The sequence below is a fragment of the Columba livia genome, chromosome 13 (genome assembly GCF_036013475.1).
Source record: "Columba livia isolate bColLiv1 breed racing homer chromosome 13, bColLiv1.pat.W.v2, whole genome shotgun sequence".
Classification (NCBI taxonomy): Eukaryota; Metazoa; Chordata; class Aves; order Columbiformes; family Columbidae; genus Columba; species Columba livia.
Window position 1 is genome coordinate 19018083 of NC_088614.1, and position 18837 is coordinate 19036919.

The 18837-nt window shown below is 38.0% G+C and overlaps 1 long non-coding RNA gene across 1 annotated transcript in view; it reads right to left on the reverse strand.

The window, feature by feature from the left end:
- LOC110362292 (uncharacterized) overlaps nt 1-18837 on the reverse strand; it is a 122443-nt gene that overhangs the window by 99221 nt on the left and 4385 nt on the right. Inside the window, exon 2 of the long non-coding RNA XR_002419526.2 lies at nt 16291-16320. This is a non-coding gene — a long non-coding RNA (uncharacterized LOC110362292). The remainder of the gene's footprint in view (nt 1-16290; nt 16321-18837) is intronic.

Here is an 18837-nt window from a genome sequence, read left to right on the forward strand (position 1 = left end):
TATTTTGTATTTGTTACAGAGAAGTTATTTTTCTCCTCAGCTGTAGGACCTTCATAACCTGCTCTGCACTGTTTCAGTTACCATTCCAGCACTGATACTACCACTGATCACAGAAATCATTTCCTAAAACTTTCAATGAATTATATTGAACAAAGAATAGTATCACTTGAGCATAAAAAATTGTAAACATGAGCCATATCTGCCAAATAGAACTAAGTCCTCAGTTATAGACATCAGTGTTCTGTAGTGTGGAAGTGGTCAGTCCCACCTCACAGCATCAAACCTTTCATTGCTTTTCAGTGCAACAGGATCACTTACACTGTTAACGTGAGCTGAGAATGTACTGTATGTCTGAATATGCTTCTACTTGCTGCCATGGTTCTGGCAGTGAAAGACACTTTTCAGTTAATTCCAAATACACTTAAGATTCATACAAAAGGAAAGCAAGATTTCTAACAGAAGGGGAGGTATCATACCCCGGTATGATGTCCCTGTGAAGGTGCTGATTCTTTGAATCAGAGATTTTGAAATCCAGTCAAAGGGTTAGAATTTCAGGATGAGCTGACCACTTGACAAGAGTTGAAGTACAGGCTCACTTCAGCTGCTAACTATTCCAGTAAAGGAAATACATGCTGAAGTGCAGTGCAGATGTATGGTAAAACAAACTCCCGAGGGAAAAATGGGCAGCTGGAAAGGTTTGTTTCTGATGTAGATTATTATTTTTGGATAACCTGAAGATTCCTTGGAAGATGTATGCTTCAGTTTAGGAAGCTTCTGAGATTGAGGGGTCAGTGGAAGAATACCAAAGGGGTTCAACCACAGAAACAGCACTTTGGAAAGCTAGAATTAGCTGACTGGTGTAAAGAGAAGCAGAAGGGAAACTAAGGTAAGACAGACAGTGTCTGAAACAAGACATGGTAAACTGTAGCGTAAGTATTCTTAGTTTCATAAGCTGAAGTGCTGTCCCACATATCATATTAGTAGTTATACCTTAATAAACCTCAGTTCTGTGCTTTTGCACCCTATCTAATCAAAGCTAAGAAGCAGGAGTACTTTGGTTAGTTAATAATACAGTATAGCAAATGCTAATGTGTGAAGGGCATTGAGGCTAACTCATAACAGGTGGGTGGAGAGGCAAAAGCATGTAGAAGCAAAGGAAGGAAGCTCCAAACAGAGAGACTAAGCATAGGCTTGCTAAATACATGCAAGGAGAGGAAAAAAGATGTGACCTTTTCATAATGTACTTGGGCTAAATGTGGAGCGTGGGAGGGAAAGGGTGAGGCGGTTTGTTAATGGAACACTTGTGCAGTCAGCCAGTGTTACTGCAAAAGCTACAGAGACATTTATTGAAGCCAGATCTCTGGCTTCAATATGCCTTCCCTTGACTCAAATCTTTCCAAGTGTCTCTGAAAGAAACCTTGATGGAATGGAATCGACTAATGCAGATTAGTCACATTGTTCAATACACCATGCTGAGACATTTGAGGGGAGTGATAAGAGATCTGACATACATTCTTGCATAAAAGATATGGACAGGTGTATAACTCTGCATCTATCTCCTTTCCAGTGTATCTCCCTTATCCAAATATGGATATATGAGGAAAAACAATAGGAAAGAAGAGACACGTGTCTATGTCAGAGAAGTAGTTTGGTATCATTGAATAACAAATCTAAGTTTGATTCAGGAAAACTGAAACTTTTTTAGATATTGGTATTAGTGGAGCTTGAGTATTTCTTAACATAGCTAATCCCAAACCTCAGGATACAGAGGATCATGTTATTAGCAGACTCAAGTAAAAACAATGGCTCAGATACTCAGTACTACTCAAGATTTTTAAAGCAGATGTATTCAATTCCCTAAGGATTCCTATCTTCAAAAGGCTCTGCATTACCCCCTCCTCTCCCTGAATTGAGGGCTTGACCAGGGCTGGCCTCTTAGTCACTAGACTAAACGCTAGAACAGCCCCGACTGGCATTTTGTGCTAGTGAATACTTTAATCAAGAGTATTTAAAACTGGCTGGAAGCTGCTCAGCAAAACTAGCTAATCTGGATGAGGATAGCTGGGGTCACAATTAAAGCAGTTTTTAAAAATACCATGGTTATACTGTGAATGATTCTGCCATACAAAAGAATATAGCTTCTGTAAAGCTCTTAAAGGATGGAATTATGCTGGCTAGTTTGCTCTGTCAAAACTTTTATTTTAAACTAATCAGAATCCGAGCAAGGTAAGAAACTGAACGTTGGCTCAACTAGATACTGTGCCACACAGAAAACTTTAGTATTTTGCATGACTTTTAATGCAAAATTGTTTTAAATGTGTTCAATTCTTCTTCCTCTTGATGGAGACTCTTTCAGATATTCTAGATGTGCAGTTACTATGATTATACAGATAGTTTTGTGACAAGTTATCATACATTGCTGTTTCAGTGTTCACTTACCCAGCTGGCACACATAAGGGAAGCAATTGTAGTCACAAATTAGTCCCACAATCACACGCTTACAGAGTTCTAAAAGCTGGTTCTGACTGTCCAAGCGTGACGCCTTGTTTCTAAGGGAAAAAATAAGAATACTAAAAGGGTGATTCTAGCTCTGTCAGTCTTGTGCCTTTATATTCAAACGAGCAAAAGCACTTAATCTTCACTTCAACTTGCAGGCGGGCTCTGACCACTTTGCAGAGCTTCAGTAGTGGAAAGAGACCTTAAAATGAAGAGCAGTTGACAGTACCTCCGATGACAAGAGCAATACAGAAAACCTGCAACTTTACATCTGACCTGTTATGCTTTGCAGTTTGCTGCTTTTACTCACGGTACTGATATATTATCTGAATGAAACATTAAGAGTCTGATTCTTCACTCAAAGCCATACAGTTTAGAGCTAAATCTACTGAAATTACTATGGTGCCACTTTGTGAAAAGAGAATTGAACTCTTAGAGCACCATCCAGTACACTGGAGTGATGAATTATACAACATGAACAAATCTTATAACTCTTTGGTAATGAGAATTTGATGACAAAGCCTTAATAGGCTTGGCAACTCAGACAAGTGCCACAAAGTCAGCTTGTTTATCCACAGATTATCTGAATTATTCAGGACTCTTGGGTTTTCAAAGCTGAGCTGGAAGTCTTGCACAGCCAGACCTTGCCTATTGCGTGTATAGTAACCAGAAAAGAATATTCCCAGAGAAATTCCCCATGACAAAATATCCCTGGTAACAACAACAATTTTTTTCATTACATGAAGTGATCTTGTCAATCAACTAGAACTATGGTGAGAATGCTCCTGAAATAGCTGCTTACAGTAGCCTAGGAGGCAACCAATGGTCTTTCCTCACAGGTGAGAAATTCATTCTGACAATTAGGAAAAGCTATTGAAGAGGCCATGTATTTTTCACAGTACAGATTTATAACAAGCCAGCCAGCCCTGGAGAGGAATAGCACTGAAACCACAAAGACATTGAAGAGCTGCAGGTCTTCTCTGCACCTGCTTGCTCACAGCATGACCCAAAGCCCGCAGACATTACTGACACCCTCTTTTTCCATTTGACCTTTTCAGGTTTTGAAGTCGGTGTTAATTATAGCACTACATGGTTGATCCCTAAATGATCTACCGCATCCCACTTAAAGCGGAATTAATGATCACAGCTAACACACATGATGACCAAAAGGAACTGTTTTGATCATAAGATTTCAAAAATTTGAAGATGATTGTTAACAGCAAAGGACATTTTATTATGCCTAACAGAGAAACTGCAAAAATTTGCCAAAAGCCTATTTCTGCGTTTTCTACCACTTTGACTCTCAGTTGCCTTTAATATGAAGAACAAGGTACAAAACCTTGCTTGAAATTATTCTTTTCTCCTTCTTGTCAAGCTGATAAAATAGCAATTGCTTTTCCTTGCACCTCTTGTCTGTAGTACTCCAGAATCACTTACTTAAAGCTTAGTCTTCTCCTCACCTTCAATCAACAAAATCTTTTCAATGAGATACTGGACAAAAAAAACAGAGTAAACCTTCTTTCACTTCCAGTCCTTTAAAAGCATTCATATTGGTGGGCAGGACAGTGGGGAAGAGAGATCAACCTGCACAAGTACTATTGACCCTTCCTTGGGAGGATGGAGAGAGCGGTGGTATACTAAGATAAGTAACAGTTCTAAATTTCAAATCCTTGCAAACCCCAAAATAAATCTGTGTAAAAATAATGTCGGATTCACAGTGCAAAGATCTCAGAATAAAGCAGTTTTACTATGTACTCACACCAGCTAGCTCCCTTCTAGCCCATTCTGAAAAATAGTTGGATTATTTTTCCTTTATAACTATAAAGTGGAATGGCATATTTTTTAACCTATGACCATTTTACTGAGGAATAATGAAGACTATTCAGTTTCAACTTCTGGTTCTTACAACATTCTTTGGGATCAACCTGGGAGAAACTGCTGTAGGGAGCAGGAAGCAGCTGGCCAGCCTGCCGAGGTTGAAGGGAACACTTGGGGATCAGAGTTTGGTGGAACACAAAGTCACTGAGTCCCTGTCCAAGACCAGGGAAGAAAGAGGTACTTTTAAAACACCTGTGATTTCTGAGCTGCCTTGTTTAGTACCTTTTCTCTATCTTATCATACAGATTTTGATTTTCTTTGGGAAGCTCATGTTAAGAGAAGGTCTGGGCATAATCACGTCAAAGCTCTTGCAAACTCACATTCCTCGTAGTCTTACACCTGGACTAGTCCTTCCTCCTCCAACTTTTCTTTAACAGTGAGACTGAAAAGCAAGACTTTGAAAGCCAAAGTAAAGAAGAGGTGGAGTCCACACAAACTGAAATGAACAGTTGTTCAATTTGCTTCAACTAGAATCAATAATCTAACTCTCCTTAGAACATTTCCCGAGAAGATGCTTACCCAGATTCTTAACAGAGGCTCTAGAAACCCAGAGAAAATAAGGGAGGCTGAATGCAGAAAGCTGTATTTTCTTTCTGCTAACTTCCCTCTATTTCCACTCACATCACTTGTTTTTTAAACAGAAGAAAAGAATTTCCATTTTAAAATGATCATACTTGCTTTCCAAATGACCCATTTTTCATATGTAAGAGTTTCTAAATTGCAACCACAGCTCTCTGCATCTCAGAAAATAACCGACTCCTTTTCCTTTCAGGTAAGATTCTGATTCCCTCTTTCCTTTTCTCATAGATTATTTAACCATTTTGCTGGCCCTGTGCTGGTTTCTTCAACATCATTACTCTAGCTCCTTCCAGTGGTAAATCATAATGTTCAACAAGAAAAGAATAGAGCTTTTAATATACCTTTAATCATTCTGCTCTTTTAAAGCAAGTCTTTCTGCTTGTCTTAGTTGCATCAAAGGTAAAGGGTAAATGAAGCTCAAAGGTATAGCTCAGCTTCACTGACAATTCTAGCACGTTTTGGTCAGGCAGCTAACGGTGCCATTTTATCTCCACCACAGTATAGCTTGTGACTTTTTGTCTGCTATAACGCTGTGAGGGTAAGAGCACAAACAGGATAACAGCACATCCACATTTCAGGATAACTACACTTTCCCTAACTCAAAATGGGAGGAACAAGCTGAAATAAATTCGTAGTTCATGGTTCTAAGAATTACGTGCTTTTTGAAATATTGTTACCAAATAAAGGAATAGAGAAGCAATCAATATTTAAGCATTTAAAAAACCTTTAATATTACCTCATTCTAGATTCAGAAACCCTGCATGAATTGAAAGATGAACTCTGAACTAATATGTGACAAGCCAGAATTTAAAAAAGAATTCCAAATACAACATATGAGCTACAAATGCTGAAAATGAGCTTATCAAGGGAAGTCTGTGACATTCTGGGAGAAACTTGGAAGACTGCTGATTACAGTCCTAAAAAATATTAAAGTAAAATAAACTTGTTAAAGAGGGTAAATCAAAATCTGAAGAAACAATTCATTACAGAACTGTGGGCACATTAACAATATTCAGTAGTTCTGCAATCACAGCCATAAACTGTCAGCGGAGGATATATGTGATCATTTATTTGATTATAAAGTACCTAAGAGTGTTCAGCAGGTCAGATTTTTCAGCCGGCTGAGTTTCCTAATAGCTCTCCTCAATCAAGGGATTGTGCTGCACAGTGGAACACGGAGCACAGATATGAGGATGGTGGAGGTCATTGACCCGCCTATTTAAATAAAAGAGGACTGTCCACAGCAGTTCTACAAATGCTTTTTCCTCCAGGTTTCTGTTCAAAAATCTTTGCTTTTACTGTTAACATATAAATTTAGGCCCCCATCATTAGATGCTGTGGCAAAATAAACTACAGCTGAACAAATACAAGAGAGCCATTAGTCTGAACAGTAATTTGACCTCTTCACATGATTTAGACTGCAGTCTTCCATAAGATTATGCACGTGCTTAAATCTATCTACTTATAAAATACTATTACAACTAATCACCAGGAGCAAGTTGGTTGAAGGAATCGGTGAAAGAACATGTACTCCATGTCTTATAATTGGTTGAATCTGTTTCTTATTAATCAAAACCTACTTAGCACCTTAGTATTATGCTTAAATTAAAAAGCTGGCTGCCCATTTTGTTTGACAATTCACATTTCTCTCCCACAAGGAAGATCCTTCTCAGTTAAGTCCCTGGTCTCTCTATGGAGAGGTTAAGATCAAAATGAACAATATCACCCAAGGAATTGTAAATCTCTTGTACTAAAGAGCCTTGGTGGCTGATTCAAAGAAAGATGTAGACTCATAAATGGGACTCAAGCACCCAAATTCCCTGTGAGTGCAAAATCATAATATTGAAACCTTGCTCACTTGATCCCAGAGAGGAATGAACTCCAAAGTTTCTGTATCTTTATTTTGAACTTGAAGTTGCACCTTTGCTTGGACCAAGTTTGGGTAGGACTGAGTAAAACAGCATTTACCTTGAAACCATGTGTAAACACAAATTAGAAAGAGGAAGATCATGAGCCCTTAATTAATGGTTATTATTGTAAGGAGTATTATATTATGGACTCTACTCAAATCTACAAATGGCCATGTGTAAGGACAGGAGCCTACTTAGGGTGCAGTTTTCTACTTTCTTAAATAAAGCTAAGTAATTCTGTCAAACATAGATAAGTACATGGTGAGGAAGGAGAGGCCCAATCTCCACAAGCTAGGACTCTGGCTGCTCATTTATGCACAATAACTGCTGTCTTAATCGCAAAAACTGCACGGATATGACTTGCACACCCCTCTACTCACCTCCCTTCCTACTGTACTTCCACTTCCGCAGCTGTTAATTCTCCTTGCCCTCCTACCCGAGGGCACAGCCTCCCTAATAGAGAGAGCTAACACACACTTTAAGGGCACCTAGTTTAGAGCTTTATGTAACCAATCACGTTGAGAAAAAACAGGACCTCATTGAATGCCGAGATAAGAAGTTTCACAGCACCTAGATGTAAACTTGAGGCACCTGTAAGCTTGAGAAGATGAGATAACAAAGATTTACCACAAAAGGGGTAGAACCAGTCTGGTTTCAATTGACTTAGCAGCTTGAGTTCCAGTCAATTCAACATATGGAGCTAAAGGTAAAGAGTTCACTGTAACGAAGCTGAAGAAGCCTTCATTCAAAGACCCCCAAAGACCCCTCCTCAAGACCACCAGGTGGCACTGTGCAGGTGCAACAGGGCGGGGTCAAGGAGGAGACTATGGAAATTATTACCTGGGACTCATTTTAACAAGAAGTGGGGAAGAGTTATGAATATGTATAAGCATTCCTGGAGTTATGAATATGTAACACCTTACTGTATTTAAACACACCTCTTATTGTTAGAAGGCGCGCATGAATGCTAGAATGATCCCCCTTGTGCCCGACATCGAATAAACATACCTGCTTTGTAGCCTTGGGAGCTGTAAAGTTTTATGATGCTATAGGCTGTAAAGCTGCTTCTGCGTGCCATCCCCGGCCGCGAGGAGCGGCCGCGAGCGGCACCTGCAGCGCGAGCAGCACCTGCAGCACGCGCTGCCGCCCCGCACCAGGAGGGAGCCGCCTTTGCGTGAGAGTAGCGGAGGTCGTCACTGTTACTTTAAGGAACGGCCTCACGCAGGCGGACTCCTGGTTTTCCCTTAAAAGACCGTCCGAGGCATTCAGGTAGGAGGAGGTGTTGGGTGATGTGAAATCTGTGGCACCTGGCTGAGGTGTTGAGTAAGGTGAAATTTGTGGCACCTGGCTGAGCTGTTTAAATGCGTGCTTGTGGTTGGATGCCCACGTTCTCGTGGCTCGCTGAGGAGGGTCGGGGCGGCGCTGGCTCGGGTGTCCTGTTAGGGTGGGAGGGGGCGCTGGTTGCCTCCTTGCAGGCAGGGGGCCAGGAGGGCAGCTGGGGCTGCTGCTGGTAACAGGAGCAGCCTCAAGGGTGAGTCTGGGAGGGAAGAAACAAACGAGGTGTCGTCTGTGCGCCCCCAGGAACCGCCTGCCCGCCCGGGATGCTGCTCTGGAGCACGGCTGCAAGAGCGGACCGCTCTGTATACGCATCCAGGTAAAGGTTTATTTCCAGAGCTTTTTGTTTAATGTTTCCATGAGGAGTTCTGAGGTTTTTGGGTTTTGATTGTTTTCCAGAGTTTATTTATCAGGTTTTGCAAGACTTATCTGCAGAGAGTGGAAGTTCTCTATGCTAGGGACAAAAAGCATAGAGGCTGCCTGATGCAAGGTTCTCAATTCAACTCTTAGAGCAAAGAGCTTAATGTTTAATGGATCTAGGCCTGATAAATTGAACCTACCAAAAGCTTTCTGTATATGCACTTCTGGAGATGTGCAATTGCCATCTTTGAAAGCTTAAATCAGTGAAGGAGATAAAATCACTGGGTAGCGAAAAAGCAGAAACCACCAGGTTCCATCTGGTTCTTTATCCTTCGCTCCACTGAAAAATCTGGCTATAATGTGTGAAGAGAGGGTGCTGAACAGCTTGAAAGGTTAGAGTGTGGTTAATGGGATGATGTGTGAATACCACGTGGTAATCCCCTACATGTTATCCAATTCAATTTCGCCTATATCATGTTGTAGAACAGATTTAAATAGTCATTCAAGGCCACAAGAATAACATTATTACAATCCTCTGTTCCTCCTTACTATGATTCTTCAGAAGTAGATTTAGTATGGAGAAATAGTTTCAATAACAGAGAGCAATCAGTTAAAATAAAATACTCCTCCACCCTAATGCAGAACTCACTTGGAGAATTATTTGTGAGTTAATATGTTATTTTCTGGCAGGAAGTTGCAGTAAGACAAGTTGAAACTTACAAATTATGTAATGGTAAACAATTGATTTCCCTACTAAACAGAGAACTTGCAGAGGAAATTGCAAAGAGGAGAAGTCTACGTGTATAATATAGTAAAAAACCTTAACTGATTAGTATTTTTTAGAATAAGCTGGTCATGCAAAAGGGGGTTTGAAGAGGTAAAGGAGGAACAAGTACACATTTAAATTTTTCTGCTTTAAGGCACAATCTGTTTTTCTTCTGAACTTATTCTGTGCATGAGCCATGTTAGTCAGAATGCCAGTAGTGGCTGGAGCCGTCTGTATGCGTTTTGAAGAAAATAGCAAGAGTGGTTTTGCCCACTTAGTAATCATATTACAGATCACAATGAATTTACCTGAAGAAACATCCTGTGCCTCTGATGGCCACATATATCAGACTTTTTTATTTAAACGTTGTAGTGCTATGCATTATGATTAATCTTTGTCTCTGAAATCATTCATGGAGAAGAAAATATGTTTTCATGGACTTATCTTGACATCTTTGAGAAAATGATATTTAAGGTGCATGATACTGCTCCAAAGTGATGCTGAATAATAAGACCTATGTATTCCAACAATATATGGAAGAAAAAGAGCTAAAAGATCTCTTCATGGACTTACTTGGGCTTTCATTCTTTTTGTTAAAAAGTCCCAATGAAATTATGAGGGCTACACAGACTTGAACTTACGGAGGTGGTTAAGTGATTTTTTTGATCCTGATTTCAGTTACGATGTATTTCTTCATTATGAACAAAACTAATTGCTGCTGTACATTAAATTGCCATGTTTTTCCTTCTACTGCAAAATGTCTATTTCTCAGTCCCTCTGAAGTCCAATTTTCCTTATTTCTTTTAAGTCTGTTTTGCATCTTCCCTCATTATCCATTCACGTTTAAATTCATAACCTACAGAGAATGTGAGAAGAACTTTCCAGCATTCAGTGGTCTGGTTAATGAGCCTCCATGAGGTGTGGAGATTCTTTTATCATTTTAGTGTTTGTTTGCTTTGGTCAGTTGTACTTCAATATTTTGTACTCCGCATATACGCATTACATTGGTAACTCCTTTAAAGCCTAATCTTTCCCTGGCAGTGGCAAATGGCAGACTGTATTCTGAGAACCACCGAACCAGTCTGACCTCTTTAGACCTTTAAAAAAATGTAAGTCTGCTTGCTGTTTTCATGTGACCGTTGGCTTGTAAATGGGTGCAACTATTCCAGAGTGTTCTGGTGCATATGCCAGGATTGCAGTCTTTTAAATAATTTAACTAGATATATATATATATTTGTTTTCCCTCCACATAGTTGCAAAGATTCTCAGAATCATTTAATGTATATCTTCATTCTTTGGCTAAAGTATAAATACTTTTAATACATTTACATTGTCAAATCTCTATTTGGATGTGTTAGCGATTCTTTAAAAATTATATACCTATAGTTTTAAAAATATATAAAAATATATATACATATCTAGAGCCAGACATTGGAATGGTCAATTTCTACATGCGGGTGACAATTCCATGTCAGAGAACTGGTACGCACTTGCCCAATTTGTGTGTGTGTGTGGTTTCCTTGTGAGGATTGAGTTTACATGCACCATACTTCTGCACTGAAGTAGAGATGCAGCTAATGCTATATTATATAAAGACTTATATACATCTCACGGATACACATCATATGTCTTTTAATAATTTGTTTGATGCTGCTGTAATATTGCTAAGGTTATGTTCATGACACCTATAGATTCTTGGTATTTATTATGAACTATTTGCATAAATCTCTTTTTTAGATCTCATGGAACAATAATGTTGGTATCTGCATAAGAAAATATTAGAATTTTCTGTGCTGAAAAATAACATATTTTTGGTGTTTCCTACCAAGCAGAATATAGAACATGGTGGGTTGAAAGAAATGCTACATTTTGTTATGATCAAAATATTAAAACTTTGGTATTGTAATTGTAAAAATATTTCAGGCATAAGCAAGCATGCCTTCAGCTAATATCAGTGAAATAAAAATGTTAATTAGCTAAGAGCTGTGGGAAAAAAATACACTAAAAGAATAAGCAATAAATGCAGGTAATTTGCCTTTTCAAGAGCAATTTTTGAAGCAACCTTCTAAAATACATGCAGCTACATGGAACTCAGTGATTTGTTGGTTTTGTTTGTTGTGGTTTTTGTTTTTTAAGCCATGTCAAGAGAAAGCAAATACTTTTTGGCATTTCTGTGGTGTAACGCTTATTTTTCTTCATTTGTCAGAGTCACTATTTAAGTATGTAAATTGCATTACTAATTTTTTACGATGAGGCATAGTAGAAAGCTGGTCTGGAACTAGCCTGTGCTTAACAGTATAGCTGAGTTTTATGATAAAAAAACTAAATTACTAAATAAGAAATCTTTTTCCACGTAAAATTAAGTTATTTTAATTAGGAACCAAGAGAATTGTCTTTATAGTAGAACAGTTGTCATTAATCCTGTATGAATGTTGCAAAGAAGAGAAGTTAGTGATGTTGAATTGGCTCTATTGCACTGTTTGATTTTTGACATAAAGTTTTGTAAACTGACTGGTATCATCCTGCAGATGGTAACTAATGGAGGGAGTAAAAATATTTACGCAATAAACAGATGGTGAAAAATAATTTGCATTGCATTATGCTTCCCTTGACACATTAGGTTATTGTCACATGATTAGAAGGGATCAGTTATACAGTTTGGCAAGGTATTGCTTGTAGCTGAGCTGTGGTTGGTCATGTACACAGTCTTAATCCAACAACAACTTCCTAACAAAGAGGCAGAGTTTTAAATAGTATCTGCTGCTACTCTTGGTTGGTGTGACTGTGGCCTTCTCTGTGGCCTGGAGTTTCCCACTTGTGGGTAGTTCTCAGCTGCAGAGATGAGATGCTCTCCATGTCTCAGGTTCTCTGCCAGAATAACTCCCCCTGTGTATATTCTGGGAAATTGTCACAATGTTAATTAAAAGCTTAGTGCCAGAAGTATATCAAAACCAATGCAATATTAATAAGGAGGTCAGTTACCAACCTGATAGTTTAAGTGGGTAGATAGCAACAGTATTTGCAGACTCATGAACTTCTTTACTAAGTTCAGCCATCTTGGGAAAGAACTTAATTTGCATGAGACATGCACCATTATTTTTTGGATTTTGTTTCATTGCGGTGCACTGGAAGTTGGTTAAACAGTGCTAGGCTTCACTAATCACATTTCTGCAAAAATTGACACAAAGCATTTCATTTTAACTTAAACATCAGAATAACACTAAATCCTTTCATGCTTTCCAGTAAGCCCTACTACCACCAGCACCAGGAGTAGCAAGTGGCATCAGGAGCTTCTTGAGTTTCCCTGGCAAACAGGAGCCTTTGGTTCATTTCACTGAACTGGGTCTTTTTCCCCATGCCCCTCTCTACACTAATACCTGCTCATTAAGATATTTTATGAAAGCCAGACAGTTTATCTCTAGTCTTGCATATGTGAAGTGAAAAATAATACCAGTATTGGTCCTAAAAGGAAATTAAAGACTGCAAAGGCTGTTAGTCCATCTTTTCGGCAGTCTTTATAAAGAAAAATAGAATGCAGATTAATACAGTCATGCATTTCCTGGTGATGATGATAATGTTCTGACTTCAACATAATGGATTTTCATGCTATAAACAGCTTACTAGAGAGTATTACTGAAAAGAATATGTTCAGATGTTTTTAAAATAAATGATTGGATTGTATCATATCTATTATTTTTTCAGGAGGTTTCTCTGCGTATAACTTGCTCATTGGCCATAAACTAGCTCTAAATTTTACACAAAAACTACCAACATAGCAGTAAGGTTTTATTTTTTCCTTATAGATGTCATTTAATGAGCTTTTCTAGTTACAATTTTCTGATTAAAATAAAGCTGATTAAAAAGTAAATTAAAAGTAAACTCTCAATGATTGTTTTACATTGTAATGTTTTTAATCACAGAAGTCATATCAGTTGGATATATGTTTGCATTATACTATCACGCCTGCCAAGATGCTGATGTATTTCTGATTGCATGCACCACCAAGGACCTCAGCTGGTCTGCAGAACTGCAGAAGTTCGATTATGATAATGAAATTCACACATGAGCATTATTAAAAACACAGTCTGATTCAAATTATGGTTTTAATTTTTATTCTGGGAAATCAGTATTCTTAAGCAGCAGGGTTCCAGGTGCTTTCATTGTTCTTTGATTTCAGAGAATGATATCAAAGTTGTTGTTTAATATTTTTTAAAACCTTAGGTTTAAGGAAGGTAAATTACCTTTAATCTCCATAGACTGTCACTTAAGACATATAATTTGTTTGGTTTTTTAACCATGAAAAAGCAACTGAAACAGCTGCACTCTTATTCATGGCTCTGTATTCTCCAAATCACTATCAATAATTTAAAAGAGCCCACACACTGTGAGAAAACCTTGCATGTCAGAATTAGTTGTTCCTGTGCCAGTCACTGTGAGTTAGAGAGCTGCTTGTTGTACAGCAGGATGCATCCATCTATAACGTATGACTGTGCACACTGAAATCATGTTAAGTGTTGTTCTGACCCAGCTAACCTTGTGTCAGAGAGTGTGCAAATACGTGCATGCAGTTAGGAGGCACCAGGAAGAATCCATACAGTTCAAACAGCTAGCTATTTTTTGTGTTCCTGTAATTTAATGATAACTCCATGTGTAAAGCCAGCTCCTCAGCTGGAGGTTTAAATCATTCTAGTTCTCTTAACTTCACTGAAACAACATCACACCACCAAAGCATCTGGTCTTCCTGCTTTTTTACAGTAAGATCTGGTGGAAAACAGAGCTGAACTAAATTGTGTTTTTTAATGGAAGGTTTCTCTAAGTAAGTACTTGAACTTGTCTCAGGGTTACCAGAGCAGGCAAACAAATGTCACTTGATCTAGCATGGAAATAAAAATCAAACTCCTTGTAAGTCTACTAGACAATGGTTCAATGTAACATCAGAGTTCCTGATGTAATCACCTTGTTCTGCTTGTCTCTATCTCAGTTTGATTTCTCTAGCACGTGAGCTTCCTCCATACCTTTATCTCTTGTGCCAATGTCTGTGTCAGTGTTGGGGCAGACATCGAGCCATACTATCTTGAGAGAGCATTGAAGAATATGGACGGTCTCTTGAAAAGCTGCTTTTGAATGCTTGTTTTACACTTACCAAAAGACCAATCTTCCCTCCTCTCTTCTAAAAGCAGCTTAGTCTGAAAGAAGAACATTTTCCTTGTGCTACCTGCTGCCTGCCTCAGCCAGGCTATGGTGGGACTGCAGGCAAAACCTCTGTTCACCTGACTGCTAAAGCTGGCACAGCAGGCCAGATCTTCCTTTTTAGAGTTCTTAGAATTTTCCTTTACCATCAAAGCAAATATTAAGGCATGGATCATATTCTGTATTTATGTCATAACATAGCAAGTGTAAAGACCCTGACCCTCTACTTCTCTGGCCTATAGTCAGTGTAATTCTTACATTAAAAAAAATATATTCACAGATCAGCCCTGTAGACTTTTTCTAACATACTGCTACATTCTTCAAAACTCTTGTTTTTTCACAGAAGTCCTTAGCAAGTGTGTGTTATGGTGGAGGTTAAAAAAAAAATGCACATTGTTCAACGTGTAACTTGTTAAATGTATTTACATCTCCTGTGCTATGTTCTTGGTAAGGAAGCAGGAGGAAAAGAGGACAGAAGGGTAAAACTGGATGGATATATATATTTCTTTTTCCCTGTGAACTTGACTAGTAACACAGCAGCAAGGATCAGCCACAGTGTGAGTGGTAGTATAAGTTTGCATATTCAACTCAGGCAGTGACCCTGGAGCCAGAGTGAGTGAGGCTCAGAGGAGCTCTGAGAACAGTTTTCTCTATGGTGATTTCCATTTTTCATTGCATTTGACATTTTTGAGGCTAAGGTTTGTTACAGTCTAGAAGTTTACAGCACAAGGCTGGAGAGATGAAATCTTATGGCAATATAAAAAAAGACATTCTGAAGGAAATGAGTGAGGAATTGAAACAGCCCAGTTTGGGAGCTTTTTGTTAGGTAGTTGCAATAAATTATTCTTTTGTGATACAGTCAAATGAAATATGTACACAGAATTCTTAGAACTTCCAAATATAAACAAATAATTATGCTTTCCTTTAACTCAGTATGAAAAAGCTGTCAGGATAGCTTTTGATGAGTACAATTGTACAATGAAACTACCAGACACTGCTGAAGTTTCATATACATTTTTACCTTATTTTACTGATTTGAAGTTTTGACTTCTCTGTCACTTCATGACAAATTGAAGTACTAAAAGGAGGCTGTGGCTTTCTTCTAGCTTTTCATTTTATTTGTTTTTTTGTGAAGGAGCAGTACTATCTTTATTAATAACCTTTTTGGTATAGGAAATATTCTCAGTGTTCAGAAGTAACAAAGAGTGTCATTCTAGTATTTATGTGCTATTTGCTGCAATTACAGCCCTTAACCTGTAATTCAATCTGTGTGGACAGACTATATGTTTATATGTGAAACTCCATTGACTTCAAGGGTTTTACATTGGTATAAAGACCAATTTGCATGTCTTAGATTATAAAGTCAGGCTAATGTGCATATCATATAAGCATTTAAGAGCACATTCCTAAACTGTGACAAGCATAGAAATTGCACTAAAATGAGTAATAAGTCTGTTTATCAGCTGTACATTTGCTTGGCAATACTGAAATTGTGGAACTCATTGCCACAGGTGGTTGCAGAGGCAGAGAATGTAAATTGGGGCTAGATGATTTCATAGGGGAAAAGTTTATCAGGGCTGTAGAGCCTCCGAATCAGGTTTTGTAGGAAGCCTGCTGGTATTTGGAGTCTGGGAGGACATATCTAGACATGATTATTTTGTGCTTTTCCTCTTTCTGAAATCAACTGTGCACCTTACTGGATACTACCGAATTTCAGCTGTGGTGAAAGGAAAGTATATATGAATATATGGTAGATAACAGAGTTTGTATACTTACATTATTTATCCCCAAAAAGCTGAGGTGCATCTGCAATAATGGGAAAAAAAAAAATGTTTATTGTTTAAAGTGCAATGAAAAGTTTCTAAAACATTTAGCCTTTTATTTGTTCTTGCATAATAATGTGTTCTAAAGTGAAATCTGAATATAGTCAGCCAAAACAGTTATTACAAAGCACATAGACACAGTTCTGAACAGTTGGGAGATTGCATACACCCATCACAGCTTATGGGAGGCTGACTGCACAGTCTATAATTATCTGAGGCTGAAATTCTGAATCTATCATCCTTTATCATTTGCTATCACACAAAATAGGTGACTTGTGCATTACTTGTTTAAATAGCTGAGTCAGTCTATTACTGTAGTGATTGTGTATCTCTAGGTCAGTCCAACAAATTAAAAATGATGGTCTATTGCAGTGTGTAACTGCATCCCAATACCAGAAGTACCATAAGTCACTGCTCATATTCTTGTAAGATGTTTTCTGAGTTAAAAGTTTGCATTATTGGTGAAGTAGGAAGGAGAATTAAGCACAGAAATGGAAACATGGTGTTTGAAAATGCAGAGCAAAGTAGCAGCAGAGCTGGAAATAGAATTTCAGAACTCTGTTTCAAAGTCAGGTACTGTAAAGATTTGAATACACTTTCATCCAAACCGAAGTCTAAGACAAAGTTGGAATTGAAAAGGCTTTCCATTGGTTTCATAACTTAGAGTATAAATATCTTTTGAGTTCTTTTCAAATTTTTTTCCTGTTGTTCTTTTCCCCCACCTCTATCTATTTGGATGTTTCTGAAAAAAGCAACAGTTTTTCAGAGAAACTAATAACTTGAAATCACCTTCTGTTTTTAACGAAAGTAAAGAATGACCAGTTCTTTACTTTCCAGGATTAATAACTCCTTTCATTTTATTTAAAGTATTATCTCTGACACCTAATAAAATGCTAGACATAAGGAAAAAGATGGGTATGGGATGACTTAGATGAGATTCTTCTACTTCCTGCCACCCACTGTTGATGCTGATATTAATTTTTTGGAAACAGCAAAACAGGAAATACTTATGCTAGCATGAAAAGCAAGAAAAACACAATATACCTTACAAGTCTAAGAATCAGTTCTTAAGTAGAGGATTTTTTTCCAGTGTCATTCTCATTAATTTTGTTAAAAATATCAGAACCACTTGTTTCTCTGCATGGTATCGTGAAACTGCTTGATTTCCTTTAACTAATTTTTTATGTCACTTTGGGAAAATAGATTAGCTGTGGGATGCCCACACTGAAGTGCATAAGTGGTCTTCTCAAACACAAACTTTTTTTGGTGTTAAAATTGGTAGCAAGTAACTTAAACTTGCCATGAAGAAAACATAGTAAACTATTCTCTTATGCTTACTTAAGCTTTCTTTTTCTTAAAATAGTCTGCTTTTCGGAAACTTATTTTGTGATGCAGAAGGTCCTATTATGTGCAGCTCATTAAAACCTTTACACAACCCCTACACACTCTCATATTCAGCACTTGGTAGCATCTTGGTAAGCACTTTTCATGGCAAGCTTTAGCCTCTGAAGATTTTATGAAGTGCAAGAAATGTACTAATTTACCTTAACTTTATGAAGTATATAAGCCCCTTTAAAATTGGTCAATAAACTAGGCTGGTGCAAAGTACAAGATCAATAAGGAGGACCAGTAGAATCTATCAATCTCAGCTATTGGACAAGGCAAAAAATATCATACAGTTCCATAAATATTTGAAAGTAACATTCTGATTGCAGTAATAATGCATCACTTTCAGCTGTCATAAAGGTATGGCAAGTACAGCTAAGAAGTATTCTTTACTGTCAGAATCTTAATCCATCAAACTAGTGACCAGCTTGAAGTTGGAGCAGGGTAGTAGTAGAGATAGTAGAGTGCTTGTGTAAGCAGGCTAATGTCTTGCGGATCCATGATGGGCCAGACAAAGGTCCAAGTAAAACAGGAAGTCTCTAAGGGAAGGGAAAAGTAAATTGAAGTTTGAATATACTTAGAAGTTATAATGATCCTAATGAGTCATTTACGATCCAAGCTCCACCCCCCTCAATTAGCACAGCATTTGGAAACCAAAACGTAAGAATTATTTTTTCTCATTATTATATTTATATCCTATTATAACAGCACCTGATGTAAATTTGTGAAAAAAGGGAATGTGTCTAACATAAAACAGGTGAAATTGCAAATAAACTCAGTCTTTTCCCTTAGGAGCTGATGGCCTAAAACAGGACCAGGCACAAAAGCACAGGAGAATGGAGTGGTTTCCAAAACCACTCGGAGAGCACCACAGGTCGAACTCGGGCTCCCTGACTGTCGCATGAGTTAACAGACCTATAGGCTCTCCTTCTGTAGCAATGAAACAGCATGCTAATGAGAAAGGACATTTCATTGTAATTTATTTAAAAGAAAAAAAAACAACCCCAAAAGCCAGGGGATTGCACAATTGTCTCTCTCTATCAGCAGTTGATTTCAAGCTCCACTGAGGCTAAAGAAGGAACAAAACTGTTTCAAACAGCTGCTTTTCAAACAA